Genomic DNA, 17153 nt, shown 5'->3' with positions numbered 1-17153 from the left:
CTTATGCCTCACTTCACCCACTTCATTCATAGCTGTGTCGCCCCACTTCCTATTTTGTAGAATTTCCTAATATAGTCTTCCTAATAGTAATGAGATAGTAAAGATTATAATGGTTATTATAATAACCACTTCTTAAGTACCGATTATGAGTTAGGTGCAGTTTTTATGGCATTTAAGTAAATTTTAAACATGATCCTATGAAGGGGGTACTATCGTGTCCATAAAGAACTCAGCTTTATAGAGCTGAAGTAACATGCCCAAGGTTACTTAGCTAGAATGGATGCCCAGGAATAATATTATGCTGTAACATGTTCTTTTGTAGCTTATGCATATGGAATATGATTTAAGAGGGAGAAATTAAAGCCAATCTCAGCAATGTTTTCTAAATTCTCAAGGACTCTATGTCTGATAATTATCTTTCTGATGTTATAGATTTATCATTTTATTAATTTTGCCAAGCTTAAGTTGGACATAACATTTGCAACAATATCAGTCTTATTTTGTTGTTGCTGCTGTTGTGTTTTGTTTTTTGTTTTAGTTTTGTGTGTGTGTGGTGCTGGGGATCTAACCCAGGGCCTTGTGTGTGCTAGGCAAAAGCTCTACCACTGAGCTACACCCCCACCCCTCATTCTTGTGTTTAAAGGTATTAAATCTAGAATTGGTTTTGAATGACCCTTGATACCAGTGTATACACACACACACACACACACACACACACATACACACGTACACCAACCCTGGACATAGACTAAATAAGTAGAAGTTAAGAAGCTTGAAATAATGGGGACTTCTAATGGATCCAGACCGAAATAGAAAACATGAAAAGTCTGAGGCCGGTAGGAGAAAGAAAACTAACAACGGCTTATTGAGCCTTTCATGTTATTAGTTATTGTATTAAAATGCTAAGTTAATCTTTATAGCAACTCTATTATGAGCCTTATTTTACATTTTTTGGAGAAAAATAGTGGAAAGGCTTATTGCCTCACTGGGCATGGTAGGGCTCACCTGTAATCCCAGCAGCTCAGGAGGCTGAGGCAGGAGGATTGCAAGTTCTAGGCTAGCCTCAGCAATTTAGTAAGGCCCTAAGCAGCTTTTGAGACCCTGACTTAAAATAAAAAGTGAAAAGGGCTGGGGATGTGGTTCAGTGGTAAAGTACCTGTGGATTCAATCCCTAGTACCAAGAAAAAAAAAAAAAAAGAGGTTATTGCCTTTATTCACAGATAAAGAAACTAAGAGTGAAAGAGAAAGACTGCTGGGTCGGGTGATGCATACCTGTAATCCTAGCACTGGGGAGGCTGAGGCAGGAGGATTTCGAATTCAAAGCCAGCCTCAGCAACTCAGCAACTCAGCAAGGCCCTAATCAACTCAGGGAGACCCTGTCTCTAATAAAATACAAAAATGCACTGGGGATGTGGCTCGGTGGTTAAGTGCCCCTGTTCAATCCCTGGTACCAAAAAAAAAAAAAAAAACTAAGATGATCGAAGTCACATAGCTAGAGTGTTATAGCTGAGCTGGAAATCCAAGCTTAGCCAAATTCTAAAAACTGTGACATTAATCATTGCAGGTAACAGACAAAGTTGAGCATAGCCCCCAACAATTCAAAAAGGTGTGGTGTTCACACCTTTTTATAAGCCCTTCTCCTCAAGTTTGAGTGCCACTCGTGGCCTGCTTTTAAAGCACAGACTATGGCAAAGAAGAAAGGATATCACTGTTTGGCTAGCAGGTTAATTTAGAGATGTTGAAGACACTCCTCATTGTTTGCTAAAATAAGCAGCTATGTTGGAAAGACCCACAGAGCAAACACCTGCAGGTGACCTCTAGGAGCACAGCCAGGGCAACCTATGGCTCATAAGAAACCAAGACTCTCAGACCTACAACTGAAAGAAAATTAAAAATGCCAAAATCTGGATGAACTTGGAAGGAGATTCTTCCCCAGTCAAGCTTTCAGATGGGAATACAGTTTGACTGTTGCTTTTTTTTTTTTTTTTTTTTGTGCAGAGCTGAGGATTGAACACAGGGCCTCAGCCCAGGGCCTCACATATGTTAGGTAAGTACTCTACCACTGAGCCACATCCCCAGCCCTTGGCTGGACCTGGATTACTGGATTACAGCCTTGTGAGACCTTAAGCAGAATACAGGCTATTATGCCTACACTACTGATTTACAGAAACTGTAACATAATAAATACGTTGTTTTAAATTGCTAAGTTAGTAGCAATTTGTACACACCAACAGAAAACCAATCCACCACACTACCTTGATTTTCCCTGTGTTTGAAGTGCAGTAAATTCTTAGTAAATGCTGGCTGCTATTATTAAGATAATCAAATAGAAATTTGATCTATTTAATCAAATAGAGTCAAAATAAGAAAGATAATAGAGAATTTTAACAGAGTTAAATAATTGCTTCCAAAGCAATCAAGCAGCTCATGTAGAAGAGAGAAGCAGATGGCATATTTAAAACTTAGAATTATTGAGTGCATTGTTATCAATTGAAATATTATAAAATTCCCAGTGGTGCTTATATCCACGTTTAGTTTTAATATCTTACACTATACTAAATATAAACTGGAAAGTTCTACTATCTTAAGATAGTCCTACATTAGATATCAGGAAACATTAAAACATGGTTTCACATTAGTCATACAGATACAAATTATGTTTTAAAACATTGTATAATTTTAAAATAGCTTAAATATGATAGCTAAAATAATACAAGACATGGAATCAAAAAACCAAACCCTTTCAGCAAACAACTATCAGCATAAAACTTTCAGTTCATGAATGAATGTAGATTTTGCTTCCCAAAGATCATTTATACTAAATGGACCATATAATTATACATATTTGGCTGAGGAGTAGGTTAGAGAGCTTGAATGAGTTTCCATTTGATAGATTCAAGATTTGTTATTGTGAAAAAAAAGAAAGGCTAATACTCAGATCTTACTAAATTACAAAATAATTTTTCTATTTGTTCTTTGTATCAGTACCTTCTTTGTCCTCTGTATTTATATTGACACATGGGTGTATAGTTTTATCAGTAGTTTCTGTCAAATGAATCATTAAAAATGACAGTTTTGGGGCGGTAGGTGTAGTTCAGTGGTAAAGCACTTAGCATGTGTGAAGCTGTGGGTTCAATCACCAGTACTGAAAAAAATGGCAGTGTTAATTGATTGAGCAGATGTGTTAACTTCACTTTTGTCACTCACACAATTATGTACCAAACATATTCATAGGCCCTTTAAAGTATTATGGCATTAAAAATTGTGCTATTCTCCCTCAAATGAGAATATATGACCTGGTGACTATTGTCTTTGATGATTCTTAACAGGTATAGTACATATGCCAAGTGTATAAGTGTAGTATTAGTAATATAGTAGCTAAATATTTTCTTCATATTTGTTTCTTGTGAATCTTCTATCAGTTTTTCTTAATTTTCTGTCATCCATAATTTCTGGAAATGAGCACTAATAATATATCTATCCATATTTATTTGTAATTTGGCATTTCTTTCTACTACTGAAGTGATTCAAGTGATAGTAATTGAACCTATTATTTTGAAATTTATCTATCTTTAAATAAAATTATCCAATTTACACATTTTTTGTTTTCTGTTTTGCATACCTTATTAACATTTGCTTTTGTGTTTAGATTCAAGATTATGAATTGTTTGTGGAAAGGTAAAAGTAGCTGGGCGCAGTGGCACATGCCTGGAATTCCAGGGAAACAGGAGGATGAGGCAGAAAGACTGTAAATTCAAGGCCAGTTTGGGCAACTTAGCAAGATCCTGTCTCAATTAAATTAAAAAAAGTAAAACATTGTGCTGGATTCCCAAGAGAACTAAGTTCAATACTCCGCATTTTCTTCCTATGGTAAATTATCAACAAAGGATAATGAGTAAGCAAAACCGGTTTGTCTTGTTCTAGCATCTTGAAGACACACAAGGAATTCAAGTGCAAACTAGAACCACTTGGAATCACTTTTGGAACCTCACCTTGTTCCAAAAGTGATTCCAAGTTGTTCTACTTTGTACTCGTATATGTGTACATTTATACATTATATATATATATATATATATATATATATATATATATATATATATATATATATATATATAATTTTTGTGTGCAGTCATGTTGGAGATTAAACCCAGGGTCTTAATGCATGCTAGGCAAGCACTCAACTACTGAGTTACCTCTCCAGCTATTTAAAACAAAGAAAAAAAACAAACAAAAAAATTATTTTGAAACAAGATCTTGCAAAGTTGCCCAGGCTAGCCTTGAACTTGTGATCCCCTGCCTCAGTTTCCCCAGCCTTCTGAGTAGCAGGAAATGTAAGTGTTCACTAAGCCCAGCTTCACAATGCTTTTTAAAAGGCCAAACCAGCCAGGATTAAGGCAGCTTTTAAACTATTGTTGACTTCCTGATACAGGTTCAAAATACAGGAAGTTGCTAAATCCATTTCTTAGTATAATCTATGGACTACTTCTACACATTAAGTGAAATTATTTTCATCTTTGGCCTTAGGTAAAATTTGATTAATCCTTTCTTTAGTATTTTCTTTTCTTTTTAAAACAGGGATTGAACCTAGGGGCACTTAACCACTGAACCACATCCCCAGCCCTTTTCTGTATTTTATTTAGAGACAGAATCTCAATTAGTTGCTTAGGGCCTCATTAAGTTGCTAAGGCTAGCCTAAAACTTGCAATCCTCTTGCCTCAGCTTCCCAAACTGCTGGAATTACAGGCATGTGCCACAGCACCCAGCTAGTATTTTCATACTATATATTCATCTGCTTAAAATTTTTTTAAAAAAACTTTTAAATTGACAACTATATAAAATTATGGCATATAATAGACTGTTTAGATGCATACATTGAAAAATGATGGAATCAAACTAACATATCCATCACTTCAACTACTTATTTGTTATGGTAAGAACATTTAAAATCTATTTTAATTAATTTTGAAATACACATTGTTACTAACTATGGTTACTATGCTCTACAGCAGATCCCTAAAATTTATTCCTTCTAAAATTTACTCCTGAAACTTCACTGTTCTTCCACCCCCACCTCCCTAGCCTCTGGTAACCATCATTCTGTTCAGCTTCCATGTAAACTTGTCTGGTTTTATAAGAAATAAAATCAGGGACTTAAAAGGACTTCTTTATTATTTTATAGATATATTTACTTCATATTGGGGATTTTCTCACTTTATTACAGAATTATAGAGAACTGAATTTAGAAAAATACAATGTAAGACTTTCCTCTCAATTATTTTTGTCCTTTCCTTTTCTCCTCCAATTTTACCTTTTTGGTGAGTAAATTGCAAAGAGTTATATTTGCAGTTTTCAAAAGTGACTTCTTAGAAGTGAAACTTGCACCATTTTTTTTTTTAATCTCCACCTGCAGGAGTTACATTTTGACGTTGTTTTTTTTTTCCCAGTGTGAGTGTGTGTGTGTGGTTTTTTTTTAAATATCTTCTTTAGTTGTAGTTGGACACAATACCTTTATTTTATTTATTTTTATATGGTGCTAAGGATGGAACTCAGTGCTTTGCATGTGCTAGGCGAGCACTCTACCACTAAGCCACAACCCCAGCCCTCAGTGTGTATTTTTTTAAAATATTTTTTTAAGTTGTTGATAGACTTTTATTTTATTTATTTATATGCAGTGCCTCACACATGCCAGGCAAATGTGCTACTGCTGAAACAAAAGCCTGATAAAATGCTTGAAACTTGTTTTGAGGCAAAATAATCATCATCATCATCATCATCATCATCATCATCATCTTAAAATTAAGGTATAGATTGAGGCCTTTTAAAAAATATTCTAAGACATTCCCTTTCTGAGAATTGTATTTTGTTAGTTTGAGATTGAAAGCCCTTGTCGGGCATGGTGGCACATGCCTGTAATCCTAGAGGCTTGGGAAGCTGAGGCAGGAGGATCATGAGTTCAAAGCTAGCCTCAGCAAAAGTGAGGTGATAAGCAACTCATTGAGACCCTGTCTCTAAATACAATACAAAATAGGAATGGGGTTGTAGCTCAGTGATTGAGTGCCCCTGAGTTCAATCCCTAATACCAAAAAAAAAAAAAAAAAAAAAGAATAAATAAACACACATACTCCAAGTTTCTGTTTTAAAATAGCAGGAATGACCAATACAGGGTAGTATAATGAGTGCCTGGGAGAAAGGCCTGGAACTTGGGAAGACTTGCAAAGGCCTCAGAGAAACAATGTACTATTTTCAGAGTCCAGTGGGTTGTTGTTGTTGGGAGAGGGAGATAATCTTTAACCTTTGAAGGGCATTTATTTTGGAAATTTGGTGAAAGGAGAGGTGCAATCTTGTGGAATTATATGCATTAATAGGTGTGAGGTGATTTAGGGATGATTGAAGTCAACTGGTCTGTGGGGTGGACAAGGGTCATGTAGAGGGATTGTATCCCAGACCCCACAAAGATGGAAGGTGGCAACTGGGTGTACTGGACCACAAAATGGGGTGTTACCAGAGGAGGGTCAAGTTGATGTCCAGATCCTTGGCATCAGGAACAAAGAATTGAGCAATACATACAAGAGAAGCAGCTACAGCGTAGATTTATTGAAAGGGCAGTACGCTCTGTAAAATGAGGAGGCCTAGTAATGGGGGCCTTTACTTTATTTAGAGAATGGCTCAAGGCCCCAAGACCAGGAACCTGGTAGTTTTTATCTGCCTTCAGTAAGGGATTTCCAGAAGGGGTGGTACTTGTTCTTACTCCCCTTCCCTTGGTCTTATTGATGCTCAGGGTGGGAGTTCCCATAGCAACATGGGTGGTCCTATTCATGCCAAAGGTGGGAGTTCCCATAGCAATGTGGGTGACCCAAGCAGTTACACAGTCCTGAGATCTGGCCCACATCTTGCCATATTCTCCCATCCTGTCATCCCTAACCTCCTGTCTCGTTTTCCCCTGAGATATGATCCTGAAATTCTTTGGTGGAAGCTGAGGGCTGTTTCCTTGTTTTCTGCTTCAGGCTGATGATAAACTGTTGTCTACTTAATTGGGTAGGTACAATGAAACTCTTGCCCTATCTGATCAAGATGAAACAGCAGAATGCCCCTGGTATCTGAGATGTAGTGGGGTCAGGATATGCAATAAAAGGTTGATATTGAGCCTATAGGACCATTTGGGCATGGGTGGCCTGTAGGCTGGAAGAAACAAACTTAGTTCTTAACAGTTAAGTACTAAAAGAGAGAACCAGGAGAATGATTGTAAGAGGAACCATAGAAGGGAGTAGTGGGTAAGAAGCCAGGAATGGTCACCCCATACCTCTTATAATTCGCCCTGCATATTCGTGGCTCCAGTTTTTTTTTATTTTGTTGTATTTGGCCAGATTTATTAATAGAAAAGCAACATTCTTCTTTTAGGTACAGGCTAGTTCCTCCCTTGGCAGAAGGCAGTAGGTCTGGCACCCTCTGTTTTGAAATGTTATACTGGCCAGTGAGTCAAGTTGGTCTTGTAGGAGCTTTAGGGTTTTGCTCATCTGAAAAAGAGCCACTGTAGAGTCCTAGGAAAGTTGTGCTTATGTCTGAGGAAGGTTCCCCCTACTGTAATCCTGGTGGCCCAATCAGGCCAGCAAGGACTATGATTAAGGGAATTAGAAAGAGGGCCCATTTGACAACCTGCTATTGGATCTAAGGGGGAAAGGTAGAGATGAATTTTTCAGGTGCCAAAGTTATATCCCAGTAGGACCATTTTTTAGGAAGCATAGTGTCTGTTTGGTAAAACCATATAGGCTTTGGTTCCACAGATCCAATATATTCCTTTGGATGGAGGAAGTACGGCTTCCAGGGAATACATGGATTAATAGTGTAGGTGAGGATTCCTCTGTAGTATGAGCCCTAATACCCCAGGAAAATTTGATTCCAGAACTTTTGATCCTTGTGTCCACTCAAGTAGCTGCCATTACAGGATTGAAGAGATAGTTTTGTTGTGTGGAGCTGGCTGTTCTATTTTCTAGGAATAGAGAATCCTGGTCAGGTGCAAAATGCAAGGCAGAGATATTGTCTGAGAATAAGGTATTAAATAGAGTAGTCTTGGACTTGTTAACAATTATATTCTGATGAGATCCCCTGATAGTAGACAGTGGTATTGAGGTCTTTTACAAAGGTTATACTTGGAGGAATAGGCTGTTGTATGAATATAAAAATTTTGAAGGTAGTTATTTTCCCTGCAGATCCTATTTGGCCTTCAAGAGCCCTAAGAGATATTCCATAAGGGTGGTTGTTTAACATGGAAGGTATATCAGCAATGTTGGTATTCTAAGGTTCTGACAGGATGAGCTTTAGAGTGGGCAAGATTAGAGAATATACAGCATGATCAATGGGATTATTAATTAAGTGGGAGAAGAGTGTGCCTTTAGGTGGTGGGTGTTCCTGGGTACTAGTAGGGTTGTTTTTATATGCTACAGTCAGTTTTTGTTTGTTTGTTTGTTTGAAGGGTGGTAATGGTTGCAACAACTCAAGAGTCATAGGCAGTAGCATGTTGATTGAATTTTGTGGAAATACTTCCCCAGAGTTGCCACAGGGCTGGTACATGGTACCCCCACGTGTAAGAGGATATATATAAACAACAAGATGAATTAAGTTTTAGGGTCTATGAAGTAGTGTTTTCTGATTGTAGGACCTCATTGGCCAGGGTTGGGATAAAATATGGGGAAAGGAAAAATAAAACTTTTAATATGGTTGCAGCCCTCTGGAGAAGTATGTTAAAGAAATAGCAAAGGGCCCTATTCTTGAGAAAACAACCTCAAAAACAGCAATCATGAACACAGTAGATACACAGAGGAAGATAAACCCTAAACTAGTCCACCAGAGTTACCAGGGAACCAGGAGTTATTTCACTTAACTTTTATGTAGTTTCATCTTGAAGAGTCTAAAATTTTTTATTTGTTCACAAAAACAGGTCTTCTCTGACTGATCCAGGATTGGGTTTGGATCTGTGGAGGAAGGGGATATGTGTGTGTGTGTGTGTATGTGTGTGTGTGTGTGTGTGTGTGTATACAGACATATATACACACACCTTTTTTGGTTCTTTTTAGTTATACATGACAGTAGAATGTATTTTGACATGCTATACATATGTGGAGTACAACTTCCCGTTCTTCTGGTTGTACATGATGTGGAGTTACATTCGTCATGTATTCATACATGAACATATAAAAGTAATGTCTGTTTCTTTTCACTATCTTTCCTATTCCCATTCTTCCTCCCTTCCCTTTATTCCCTTTTGTCTAACCCAAAGTAATTCTATTCTTCCCTAGCCTCCTCCCTTATTATGAGTTAGCATCCACATACCAGAGAGAACATTTGGCCTTTGTTTTGGGGGAGATTGGCTTATTTCACTTAGCATGATAGTCTCCTGTGGGAGACCAACCTCGCATGTGACTGAGTTAGCTCCTCTGCTGAGTGATGTGGCATCAGGCACCCATGCTGCTAGACTGCCCTGCTCTTCTAGGGTTCCAGTGACTGTGTCTTTCTGCCTGGGTGTGTCTTCCTATAGCCCCATGGGTGGAGCTACGCTCACCTGTTCCTTTGTAATATAACCCCTTGCCCTGTTTAGGATACAGTGTTCCATGGAAGTGCCTTGTGTGTGTCCCCTTCTCTTACTGTGCCCCTGGGTGTGGCCTACCTAGATGTCAGTCAACCTGCTGACAGTGGACATCATGAAGATAGACTCAGCCCCCTGAAACCCGACTCCTTGCCTCATTTGAATATCTTCTCAGTAAAAGGGGTCAGCACGTGTGTGTGTGTGTGTGTGTGTGTGTGTGTGTGTGGCGCGCGGGCGCTTTCTCTCTCTCTCTCTCTCTCTCTCTCTCTCTCTTTCTCTTCCTGTGGACCCTTAAGGTCAGAGGAGCCGTCACAGCTACCTCAAAGAAAAAGGTATTTGTGTCTCTTGTGTGGTTATTTTATGCAGCCCAGTCAGCCCAGTTTTCCTGGAGTGACCCTGAGCCTTTTAGTGGTGAACAGAAACCCGGCTGACTCCAGTTTCATTCAATTACCGGCAAATGCCATAATTTCATTTCTCTTTATGGCTGAGTAATATTCCATTGTGTATATGTACCACATTTTCTTTATGCATTCATCTGCTGAAGGGCACCTAGGTTGGTTCCATAGCTTGGAATTGAGCTGCTATAAACATTGATGTGGCTGTGTTACTGTAATATGCTGATTTTAAGTTCTTTAGGTACAAACCTAGGAGTGGGATAACTGGGTGAAATGGTGGTTCCATTCCAAATTTTCTGAGGAATCTCCATACCGCTTTCCAGAGTGGCAACCTTCACTTTTTAAAAAAAATTTCTTAGCTGTAGTTATTTCACTTATTTATTTTTATGTGGTGCTGAGGATTGAACCTAGCATCTCGTGTGTGCAAGGTGAATGCTCTACTACTAAACCACCACCCCAGCCTGCAACCTTCACTCTTGAGAGATATAACCAGCTGCTGATTTCTGCAAACTTGACAGCCATAGAAGTGGCTAGGATTACTTGGTAGGGTCATTTCCAACTAGGTTTTAAGTGGTTCTCAGGAGATCCTTTCTTCCAGGTTTTTACTAAAATGTGTTCCCCTGGATGCATGTACAGAGGACCTCTGGGGGCAGAGGCTGACCAATTGAAATGATCCTAAATCCGTGAGATAATTTGATGAGTTGGGCTGTCTCAGGATCTGCCACAAGTTTCCTGGATAGGAAAGGAAGTCATCTATAGAGCATTTTATAGAGATTCAGGCTAGTCCTGGGTGCATTTTGAATTCTCATAAAAGTTATGGGTAATATGGTTACCCAGGTTTCAGAGTTTTCCTGGCACAGTTTTCCTAAGGTATGCTTTAGAGTTTGGTTTGCTCTTTCTACTGACAATTGTGGTCTCTAAGCAGAATGTAAATAATATTTGATTCCTAGAGCCTTGGTGATCCCCTGAGTGATCTGAGATATGAAAGAGGGTCTATTATTACTCTGTAAGTGATATCCCTAAAACTTTGAGGGAGGACTATCCATGTATATTGTTGTCTTTCTTTGTTAAAAGGGTTTTCCCTTTGGAAAGCAATGAGGTATTTGGATGCTGGTTCAGGGGGACTGAAGAGAAAGTGTCTGAGATCCAGCACAGTAAACCAGGTGGTGTCTCTCGGAGAGGTAAGGTATAAGGGTGAGTAACCAAGGGGTGTACAGGGACTACAGCCTAATTGACAAGTCTTAGATCTTAATCAGTCATTTCCTGCTGGATTTTAAGAGAGAAAAAAATGGGGTATTGCAGGGAGATTGGAAAGTCTAGGAAGTCCATACTGAACTAGCTCATCTGTGACAGGTTGCAATACATTCATTTAAGGAATATTGTTTTCTACTAGGGTAATAGTTGGAGTTATTTAAGGTTATTTGTCCCACGTGGTCATAAATTGCCCTTCCAAGCCTCCCATTATACCAGGACAATGAGTTTACTTATAAGTCAGTGGTGCTCAGCATGGGAGTGTTATCCCCTGGCTATGAGAATAGCTTGGGGTTTATATCCCAGTTGCAAGATAATTCTGTTTCTGTTATGTGTCTGCTCAGGAGAGGGCTTGGGAAGCTAGGAACTAGAAACTCATACGTGAAAATTTTTGTCCAAATTGACATGCTATAGAGTGATAAATTAGTTTTGTTTTTCCTATCTATGCCTCCCACCAGGGTGGCTTGGGAGGCTTTCCTGCAAAGTGGTTAGAACTCAGTCTAAAATGAATCGAATTGGCTTATCCACAATGTCCAAGGTTACTAGGGGCTCTTTGGAAGTGATGATGATATCCTTTGGTGAGGGCTTTGGCAATGGGTCTGGGTATCCTCCATTGTTCTTGGACTCCATCTGTGCCACCTGTGCAGTGAGTCTTGGCTGACTGGGTACCCTTTTTGGAATGAGGACAGTCAATCTATTCGTGGCAGGAGTCATCAGAAGAGTTTCACATGTGACAAAGACCAGTCAGTGGTTTTGTGCAGTCTTTGGCCCCAGTGTCTGGTACTTTTGCATTTAATGCAAGAGACTTTTCTTGGGGCCTCTCCAGTTTTCTCTCGAGACAACTTATGTGTTCTGATGGCATTGCCAATTATGGCTTCTGTAAGTTTGACTCACTGTCTTTCCTTAATCTGGTCCTTCTTACTTTCTCTGGATGTTTGTTGTTACAACCCATAAAGGCAAAACCTAGTAGTTGGTTTCTATTAATCTGGAGTTCCATCTGGAGTTTTTGAAGTTTCCACCTATTATCTGGAGATGAATGGCTGATGAGATTTCGACTAATAAAACAGTCCCTTCTCCAAAGAAGCAGGTCTATATTGGTATACTTTCAGAAAGCTTCTTCTAGCCAGTCTTAACAGGCTGTTAGATTTTCATGCTTTTCCTGGGTAATTCTTCTTAATCATAATTAACAGGCTTGTTTAGGTCTTTTTCCATTCCTGCCAAGAGGGCTTCTATCATCTGTGTCTGTTTTGTCATGCCTGCTTGTTTGGATGTTGTAGTCCCAGTTGGGGTCATTGGCTGGGCCAATTTCAGCCTTGGGGTAATTTCCAACTGGGGAGCGGGCAATGATTTAATCAGCTTCCCTGCAAGCTGTTTCAATAATTTGCTCTCTCTCCAGAGGGGTACAACACACTGTCAGAATAAGTGAGTGTTCCTCCAGGATAAGTCAAAGGACATCAACAAACTTGTCTGGGTTCTCGGAGTATTTTCCCAGCCTTTCTTTACATTGTTGGATGTCAGTGACTGAGAAGGGGACCTGTACTCTTCATACTGTCTTTTTGGCCCTGGCCACTTCCCTAAGGAGCGGGTGGCCCTACTAGAAGTATGTTGTGAGCATAGGATATTTGGAGGAGAAGGCTGGTGAGCCATTTCTTCTGGTGAGTGATATGGAGGGGGTTGTTGGTGTTCTTGGAGAGACATGGGGGCAACTCAGTAAAGGATCATATTTGATGTAGGGGCAGAGGCTTCTCAGGATACTGGTAGATTTTTGTCTTTGCATAGTAAGGGGTTTTGGTATAGAGCCAGGAAGGCTTGGATGTATTGATTTTCTGATCATTTGCTTTGTCTTTTGCAAAACAGATCCAATTGATGGATAGTATAGTTTTAGCTATTGTTAATGGGCCACTATTTTAAATCTCCTAACTTATATTGGAGCCAAGTGGTATTGCAATAGAAGATGAGGTGTTTCTTCCTTAGGTCATCAGGATTGAAGAGGTCCCAGTGGTGGAGAATACAGCTGAGAGGGGACTCCTGTGGTATAGAAGTAGTTCTTCTCATGTTGTCTGTAAAAAAAGGAAACCATAAGGATCTAGGAACTAGATTCCAAAGAATCCCTTGGAGAAAAGAGGTATCTCTGATTTAGACATTCCTGGGCATCCCTCTGAGGATCCTGGCTTAGGTGGCCAGATGTCTCTGGCACCAGGGCCACTATTGAATGTTTCCTAGAGCATATTCCTTCTCTAATCCTATGAGTCCTTTCTGGTTCCTAAGTCCCCCACTGAGAAGATGGATGCCTCTGTAGACTGGCCTAACTGCAAAATACAGGAAGATAAGTGAATTTTAGTGCTGAAACAAGGGTTAAGAAGCTGATACAAAGGCCCCAGAAGAGTAAGGCCCAGTTTGTTTTTCTCTGGGGTGCTTTCTTTTTTAAAAATGTTTTATTGGTTCCTTTTAGTTATATATGACAGTAGAATGTATTCTGACATACCATATATACATGGAGTATAACTTCCCATTTTTGTGGTTGTACATGATGTGGGGTTACACTGATCATGTATTCATATACAAACAGAGGGAATTTATGTCAGATTCATTCCACTATCTTTCCTATTTCCATCCTCCCTCCATTCCCCCCACATCCCCCTGACAAATATGGTGAATCTCCACTCCTCCCTCCTCCCAGCCTATTGTGAGTCAGCATCTGCATATCAGAGAAAACATTCAGCCTTTGGTTTTCTGGATTGGCTTATTTCACTTAACATGATAGTCTCCAATCCCATCCATTTTCCTGGCAAATGCCATAATTTCATTCTTTAATCCATTCATCTTTTGAAGGACACTTAGGTTGGTTCCATAGCTTGGCTATTGTGAACTGAGCTGCTATAAACATTGATGTGGCTATGTCACTATAGTATGCTGATTTTAAGTCCTTTGGGCATATGCCAGGGAGTGGGATAACTGGGTCAAATGGTAGTTCCATTCCCAGTTTTCTGAAGAATCTCCATATTGTTTTCCAGTGTGGTTGCACCAATTTGCAGTCCCACCAGCAATGTTTGAGTGTATCTTTCCCCCCACATCTTTGCCAACACATTGTTACTTGTGTCTTGATAATTGCCATTCTTACTGGAGTGAGATGAAATCTAATTTTAATTTGCATTTATTTAATTGATAGAGATGTTGAACATTTTTTTCCCACATATCTGTTGACCTATTTTATTTCTTCTTCTGTGAAGTGTCTGTTCAGTTCCTTTGCCCATTTATTGATTGGATTATTTGACTTTTTTTGTGTGTGTTTTTTTGTGTTCTTTATATATCCTAGAGATTAATGCTTTATCTGAGGTGCAGGTGGCAAAGATTTTCTCCTGTTCTATAGGCTCTCTGTTTATGTTCTTGATTGTTTCCTTTGCTGTGAAGAAGCTTTTAGTTTGATATCATCCCATTTATTGATTGCTGGTTTTACTTCTTGTGCTTTAGTCTTGTTGAGGAATTCAGTTCCTAAGGTGACATGATGGAGATTCAGGCCTAGTTTTTCTTTCAGTAGGTGCAGGTTCTCTGTTTCTAATGCATAGGTCCTTGATTCACTTTGAGTTGAATTTTGTACAGGGTGAGAAGAGTTTACATATTTTGTTACATATAAATTTCCAGTTTTCTCTAGAGTGCTTTCTTAACCTAAGGATGAGGTAGAATTGTTTCCAAGGCTGGTGGTCAACATTAATGGTGGAAACTCCTGGAGTAGTGCCTGACTTTGGGCATCCTTATAACTACTTTCACAAGTCCAGTGAAATTTGGCCTCCTTACACAAAAGGCTAAGAAACACCCAGCCTGCTTTATCAGCCAGGGACTGCCGGATTGTATTCCAGCAATCCAAATCCTGTTTCTACTTTTTCATCAAATTAAAATAAAAAAAAGGAACAGCAATTTTTATCTGGTCTGGTCTGTGTTTTAGCACATGAGAAAGAAACCACCTCAGCCAGTAGGCCCCAACTGTCCAACAGAAATAGTGAGGTGCTAATAGTGCAAAAGGGCCAACCTGTCTCCAGGAGGAGGTCTTGAGCACCATTTCAGGAGAGGAGGAATTGGTAGTTTTGAAGTAGAGGCATGCAGGAGGCAAGAGAAGGAAGAGTATGGAATCAGGGATGGGCTTAATGCCCACAATAGAAAGGGAAGTCTGACATGATTTGCCCTGGATGGCCACAGGATTGGGGTAGTTGGATTTTTTTTTTTTTTAACTATGTGCCCATGATGGTGAGTTTTGTCTTGAGTCTGGCAAAGGCTAATTCTAACTGTGGCTCACAACTATGTTATCCTGTCATTGGAATTTTCAAGTGGTAGGCACCCTACTGGCTCTTAACTGCCCATATGGTGCCCACTGAAAATGTGGACTTAGATTACTGGGAGAAACAGGTTAAGTAATATTAATTGACACATGCATACAAAAGTAGCGAGAAAAAGTAGACCATCTGCCCTATTGGGCAAATGACAGTCGAACTCCCTTTTCCCTGGATCTTTGAGTCTTCCCAGAGAGTCACCCTGGGATATCACAATTATCCAGGGGATGGGGTCTTCCATCCAAGGGTCTATCAGAATCTCGGGTTCTCCAACCTATTGAGTAAAGATTTTTCACTGTCTTTGAAAGAAGTACCTTATGATTGTCCTCAGGGGAAACTGTCAATAGCTCCTCAGTCCCAGTGTGCTACGATTGGAGATTCTTAGAAAAACAGATAAAGCAGAACAGTGAGGGCTTCAGGGGGCTTACCTTCTAGCTGGCTTGCCAAAAATGTCAAGTCAATGTCCAAGTTCTTAGGGTCTGGAACAAAGAATTGAGCAAGACACATAGGAGAAGCAGCACAAGCTAGATTTATTGAAAGTCAAAGTGCATTCCTCAAAACAAGCAGCAAAGTGGGAATGGCTCAAGGATCCTAGAGCAGGAGCCCACTGTCTTATATCAGCCTTCACTAGGGGATTTCCAGAAAGTGTGGCACTTGACTTCATTCCACTTCCCTTGGTCCTATTGATGTCCAGAACCGGAGTTCCCATAGCAACATGGGTGGTCCTATTGAGCACAGGGCGGGGTGGGGGTTACCATAGCAACTGTGGGTGGTCCTCTTGAACCCAAGCGTGTGTGTGTGTGTGTGTGTATGTGTGTTCCCATAGCAACTATGGGTGGTCCTATTGAGCCCAGGGCGGGAGTTCTCTTGGCAACGTGGGTGACGCAAGCAGGTACATCGTCCGGTGACCCGGCCGACATCTTGGCATATTCCGCCATCTTGTCATCCCTAACTTCCTGCTTCGGTGGGGGAAGGGACGTGGGGAAAAGTGGAGTTCAGCGAAGATTTTTGTCTTTACGTGAAGGACTATTAGAGGAGGCGTAGGGGAGCCTTGCGGGGTATTCCCCGCCCCGGGGGAACGCGGCTGCGCCCTCGGCGGGCGCGCCGGCCCGCGCCAAGGCCCCTCTCCGAGGCTGCGGCGCTCCCCCCGGCCCGGGCCGCGGTCCTCCCGCCCCGGCGGAGCCGCGCGGTGGATTGTGGGCTGGGGGCTGCGGCGGCCTCGCGGCAGCCTCCGGCACGGTCTCCCCGGACCCTGCCGGGCCGGGCCGGCGGGGTGAGGAGAAGCAGTGGAGCAGGGAGCAGAAGCGCCAGGGGCAGTGGTCGCTGCGCGGCGGCGGCGCGGCGGCGGCGGCTCCCCTGGAGGCCGGGGATGTGGGAGAGGCGGTGGCAGCAGCGGCGGAGGCGGCGCTGCGGACCCGGGGGAAACTGCTGGCTGACAGGACACCCGGGAGAGACGTGAGGGAGCCGCCGCTGCCGCCTCTTACCCCCGAGCGGAGCTGGGCTCGAGAGGGCGACCCTGTGCTCCCCTGGCCCGCGGGCCAGCCGGCGCGAGGCAGAGGCGGGAAGCCGGTCTCGGCCCGGCCAGGCTCCGGGCGGCGGCGG

At 41.2% G+C, this 17153-nt stretch overlaps 1 non-coding gene across 1 annotated transcript; it reads right to left on the bottom strand.

Annotated features, from left to right (window-relative positions):
- Nucleotides 1-547: 547 nt before the first annotated feature.
- Nucleotides 548-620, bottom strand: Trnaa-agc (transfer RNA alanine (anticodon AGC)). The gene has a single exon. It is a non-coding gene; the product is annotated as a tRNA-Ala (tRNA).
- Nucleotides 621-17153: the final 16533 nt, after the last annotated feature.

Source organism: Marmota flaviventris, chromosome 14, assembly GCF_047511675.1.
Source record: "Marmota flaviventris isolate mMarFla1 chromosome 14, mMarFla1.hap1, whole genome shotgun sequence".
NCBI classification, from domain to species: Eukaryota; Metazoa; Chordata; class Mammalia; order Rodentia; family Sciuridae; genus Marmota; species Marmota flaviventris.
The sequence above is the reverse complement of the archived record's forward strand: the minus strand, read 5'-3'. Positions and strand labels throughout refer to the sequence as shown.